General features: G+C 39.5%; 2 pseudogenes; one reads left to right on the forward strand and one right to left on the reverse strand.

Moving 5' to 3' along the window:
• Positions 1 to 967: 967 nt before the first annotated feature.
• On the reverse strand, positions 968 to 2798 carry LOC104654574 (annotated as a pseudogene).
• A 1159-nt stretch (positions 2799 to 3957) lies between these two features.
• On the forward strand, positions 3958 to 4135 carry LOC104654573 (annotated as a pseudogene).
• The last annotated feature ends 1549 nt before the right edge of the window (positions 4136 to 5684 follow it).

The raw sequence follows: 5684 nt of genomic DNA on the forward strand, positions 1-5684 counted from the left end.
TTATATATAAGCTAGCAGCCTTGTTTTAATATGAAAGTGCTAATTCACTTACAGATTTGTGTAATCAGTTATGTAGTCCTACAATAAGTGTCCAATAATCTACATAGGAACAATGATGAATGAAAATAATGAAGACTGAGTAAGGCTATTAGATTACCTTATCTTATTTACATATAAAGAATAGATACCCAATGGTGAGGAAGAGACAGAAATTGGACAAATACCCATGGATGTAAACATTACATCTACCTTTGAGCTTTATACCGTAAGTGAGACTTTTTTTTTTTTTTTTGAGACGGAGTCTCGCTCTGTCGCCCAGGCTGGAGTGCAGTGGCCGGTTCTCAGCTCACTGCAAGCTCCGCCTCCCGGGTTTACGCCATTCTCCTGCCTCAGCCTCCGAGTAGCTGGGACTACAGGCGCCCGCCACCTCGCCCGGCTAGTTTTTTGTATTTTTTAGTAGAGACGGGGTTTCACCGTGTTAGCCAGGATGGTCTCCATCTCCTGACCTCGTGATCCGCCCGTCTCGGCCTCCCAGAGTGCTGGGATTACAGGCTTGAGCCACCGCGCCCGGCCAAGTGAGACATTTTAAATAGTTCTGTAGCCCCTGCCTATTTTTTTCTCAGAAAAAGAAAAGCTGCCTTCATGACATCCCCTCTTGTTTCACATTTCCACAGTGTCACTTTGAAGCTTCAGAGTCAAGATCTTACTTTCTTCAAAAAATAAAGAAAATATGCCCCCTAAGGTACCTCCCCATCCCCCCATCCCCCAAATCCCACTGGTTTCTTTTCCTGTGCCAGGTTGCATGATCTGGTCCCATCTCTTGGGGTTGTTGGTGCTTTTTTTTTTTTTTTTTTTCCATCTATTGATCATTAGTTTAGGATAGATAACATGAACCAGTTCTGGAACCACTACTGGGAGGAACACAAGCTCTTCACTGCAATCACACAGCAGGAAATAAAGAGATAGCTCAATTCATCCGTGGTGCTGGATCTCCAAAATTCAAAGAACTTGGCACAACTGGAGCACTGAATTTGTGTCCTCCATGCTTCTCAATCATTTTGGATTTCTTTGATCGGCCAGAGTTGCTATGTCTTGTAACTGTTTTCTTTGTTATTCATTAAGACTGTGTGACTCAGAGCCTGATACCAAACAGGATTACAATTTTGAATAGTTTGAAAGATACTTTAAATATCTGATACTCATCAACAGGGTTATCTTCATCATCAATGATTGTGGAATAGCCTTCCAAAGCAGTCTCTTCAGCATCACCTTCCTCCCAATCTTCATCTCCATCTTCACCTGCCTGCTTAGCCAGAATCTTCAAATATTCTTGCTCATCTTCATCAATATCATCTTCATCACTCCCCAGTTCCTCGGTTTCATCATCATCTTCAGCTTCATCATCATCATCACTGTCATTCCCATGTTCTGCATATCAGGCATGTGCTCTTTGAAATCCATTAAATATACTGAACAAGAGCATAGAAGATCTCGAATATTTGTTTCTGGTTGAGAACAGACTGATCAGACTGGTCAGAAAGAAGCTATATAAAATGATCCTTTAGAACTGGTAGAAAATGCTGCATTGCTGACACCAATGGACTCCACTCCTCTGGTTTTTTATACTCATAATTTTTCACAAGCTGATAAAGGCAAAGAAGAATTCCTAGCCTACAAGCACTGTTATCGGACTGAAGATAAAAGCCAATTTTGTCCAAAATGGCAGTCCAGCAGCTTGGATAATAGTGTTTGATGATGTGATGAATGCATGTAGTAAGCTGTACCCTGATGAGCTCAGGAGAATGGATAATGGCTTCTACAATATTTTCTCAAACACAATGGCGATCTTCTTCTGGAATAGTATAAGGGGGTATATACCCTAGTGCTATTTCTCTATCAGGCCAATACTGTGTTATCATATTTTTCAAATAGATAACACCCGCCTGTCTCACAGGTAAATCCAGCTGTTCCGACATAGTAATCTGGAGCAGCGTTGAGACAACATTCAGACACTTGTGTGTTGAGGTCCTTCGCACCGTGGACTCGGTCAAACCCAGGCTCCGGCCAGGAATAGCGTTACTCACTGCACACACGGACCCGCAGCGCTCCGCAGCGGAAACCGGCGTCAAAGGCTTTATTTCATTTTATTATTTTTTTGAGACGCAGTTTCTCTCTTGTTTCCTAGGCTGGAGTGCAATGGCGCGATCTCGGCTCACTGTATCCTCTGCCTTCCGGGATCAAGCGATTCTCCAGCCTCAGTCTCTTGGGTAGCTGGGATTGCAGGCGTCTGCCACCACGCCCTGCTAATTTTTCTTCTTCTTCTTCTTCTTTTTTTTTTTTTTTTTTCAGTAGAGACGGGTTTGACCATGTTGGCCAAGCTGGTCTCAAACTCCTGCCCTTAAGTGATCCGCCCGCCTTGGCCTCCCAAAGTGTTGAGGTTACAAGCATGAGCCACTGTGGCCGGCCTCTCTGTCCTTTTCTAAGTCTCTGACGTATTCGCTAAAGGTCCTGGGCAGTGCCTTACTTTTGGTGATTCTTCTCTGCCTTCCTTGCGGCTGTTTCAGTTTGGTGTGTGCCTGTTTTAAATTGTCAGTGCTCCTTGAATATTCGTTCCCTCTGAAATCCGTGAGGCATGATGATGGTATGCTTGGGTCAGGAAGGAAAGGCTGATTTTCCAGATCTGCTGACCAGTGCTGCTCGTGCTGACTAACCAGTGCTGCTCTGGGTAGGGTTGGAGGCTGAGCAATGGCACTTTCACTTATTTCTCTGTGTGGTGTGAGGTCTCTCTTCAGAAACATATCTATGGCCTCTAAATATTCTCAAATTGGGAAAACTAGATGCATCTCAACACCCCTATCATGGAGAACTTTACCAAGGAACTTCCCAAGTTGAAAGCCTCCTGGTCTAGTCTGTCTGTTCTAGTGTGAATTTCTCTTGGTCCTGCAGGGTTGACACTGTGTTTCCATTTTTTTTTTTGTATTTCCTTAGGGCTCCTCAACCCTCTGTGAAAGGTGTGGAGGTACAAAGAAATGTTAGGTCAAGTCGCCAGGCAGGTGATATCAGTTCTCTGCAGAACAATGTGTGTTAATAGCTGAGGGGTGAGTCCCCTTCCCCATCCCTTTCCCTCTCTGCATCTGCCTTCTGGATAATCTAAGCTACTTTCTTATCTCCTAATTGGATGACAACAGTGGGTCAGGGTTGTCTCAGGGATACTAGAGGCCCTTGGTTTTGGTGGCCTATTGTTGTGCATCTGGAAAGCACTAATGCTTAGGTTTTTAGTCCTAATACCAAGTCAGAAAAACATGAAAGAGGAGGAAGGAGGATTTAGATTTAGCAATCAAGAGCTAGAACAGGATTTTTACATTACTCCCAAAACAATACTGCTGCCTTACTTTTCTTCAATATATGTAAAGTGCAAAATGAAAAAATTAACTGTTACACCAACATTTTATATCACATATATATTATATATGTACTTGAAAAATCAATGTGAAATACAAATCTTTTGTGAGAAGTGAAGACTAAGAGAGGTTGTTACCAGCAGAATAGTACTACAAATAATGCTAAATGAGGTTCTTTAGGTTGAAGGAAAATGAGATTCAATGGAAATTTTGATCTACAATGAGGAATAAAGAGCACCAGAAATGTTAAATATGTAGGTAAGCATAAAATATTATCCTTTATTTTCTCTTAATTATAAAAAGGAAAACTATTTAAAGCAAAAAAAATTCTATGGTGGAGTCTATAATTAATGTAGAAATAAAATATATGTCCACAACTACACAATTGAGAGACGTGAATGAATTTTTACTATTGTAAATGTATTATATTTTATGTGAAGTTGTAAATATTAACGCTAATAGGCTGTGATAAGTTAAAGATGCATATGGTAACCCTTGAGCAACCCCTAAAATTAACACCAAAATTTTTTATTAAAAAGATAATAGAGGAAGAAACATGGCGATGCCGACGTTGACTGCGAAATTGTACTCCCTGCTGTTCCGCAGGACTTCCACCTTCGCCCTCACCATCTCTGTGGGCCTGCTCTTCCATCAGGGCCGCGGACGCGATCTACCAGCACATCAGCGAGGGGAAGCTATGGAAACACATCAAGCAAAAGTATGAGAAAAAGTAGTTCCTTGGAGGCCCCCATCCAGGCCAGAAGGACCAGGTCCACTCGCCAGCTGTTTGCCCAGAGCTGGGGCCTCAGCTTAAAGACGATGCTCAAGTTGCTTTTCATGTACCACTCTTCGCTGTTGGCAAGAAATGGTTTCACCTACAAAACAGACTCTTTACCTTCTGCTGTGTTTGAAGTATGTTTAGTCAGCATCATCAAGAAATACATGTGAATTGCCCTTGGAAAAAAAAAGACAATAGAAGTACTGAAATAAAATACTAAAAATGCTTATCCTCGAATAAGTAAGGAATGTGAGATAGAGGAATAATAAACAAATGAGACAAAAAGAAAACAAATAGCCAATGACAGACTGAATGGCATCTATAATTACATTAAATAGAAATAAACTGAACAACAGAAAGTCAGAGATTATTAAATAGGATAAGAAAGCAAGGCCCAACTATTTGCTAACAAAAAGAGATGCACTTACACATAAAAATTTAAATAGATTGAAAATAAAGTGAAGAAAAAGCAAAATACAAACCTAAGAATACTGTTTTGGCTACATAAATATCAGGCAAAGTAGACCAAGAAAATGAATATCACATGAGATAGGGTGAGAAATTTTATAAAGATAGTGCATTAATAAATAGTAATGTTAAATATATATTTGTCTAAAAACAGAGCCTCAAAATTTATGAGAAAAACGGAGACAGATCTGAAGGGAGAAAGAGACATATCTAAAATCATAACTGATGATTTTTATCACTCCTTTCTCAGTAATTAATGGAAGAACTAAAAAAAATCAGTAAAGATTTAAAATATTTCTATAATACTGTCATCCAAATTAATGTAATTGACATTTTATGGGACACTACTCCTAATTGCTGAAGAATTCCTATTATTTCCAAGGCCACATGGAATGCTCATCAAGGTAAATTATATTCTGTGCCATAAAATATGTATCCATAAATATCAAAAGTTTGAAATCTTACAGAGTATGTTCTCTGATCACAACAAAATTTAATTAGAAATAAACATGAAGTATCTAGAAATATCTGTAAATGCCTGCAAATATTTATAAATGAAATAACATATTCCTAAATAAGATATTAATCACCCAGCACTTTGGGAGGCCAAGGCAGGTGGATCACCTGAGGTCAGGAGTTCGAGATTAGCCTGGCCAAGATGGCAAAATCCCCTTTCTACTAAAAATACAAAAATTAGCCAGGCATGGTGATGTACACCTGTAATCCCAGCTACTAGGGAGGCTGAGACAGGAGAATCGCTTGAACTCGGGAGAAGGAGGTTGCAGTGAGCTGAGATCGTGCCATTGCACTCCAGCCTGGGTGACAGAGCAAGAGTCTAGCTCAAAAAAAAAAAAAAAAAAAAAATATATATATATATATATGTATATATATGTATTTTATCAGAGATGAATACATATATATTTTATGAGATGAATATAAAAAATATATTTTATCAGAGATAATTTGAAAAGATTAATAAAAATTATAAATTCCTAGAGAGAATGTCCAAGGAACAAAGAAAGAGAAAACTCTCTAGT

The sequence above is a fragment of the Rhinopithecus roxellana genome, chromosome 7 (genome assembly GCF_007565055.1).
Source record: "Rhinopithecus roxellana isolate Shanxi Qingling chromosome 7, ASM756505v1, whole genome shotgun sequence".
Taxonomy (NCBI): domain Eukaryota; kingdom Metazoa; phylum Chordata; class Mammalia; order Primates; family Cercopithecidae; genus Rhinopithecus; species Rhinopithecus roxellana.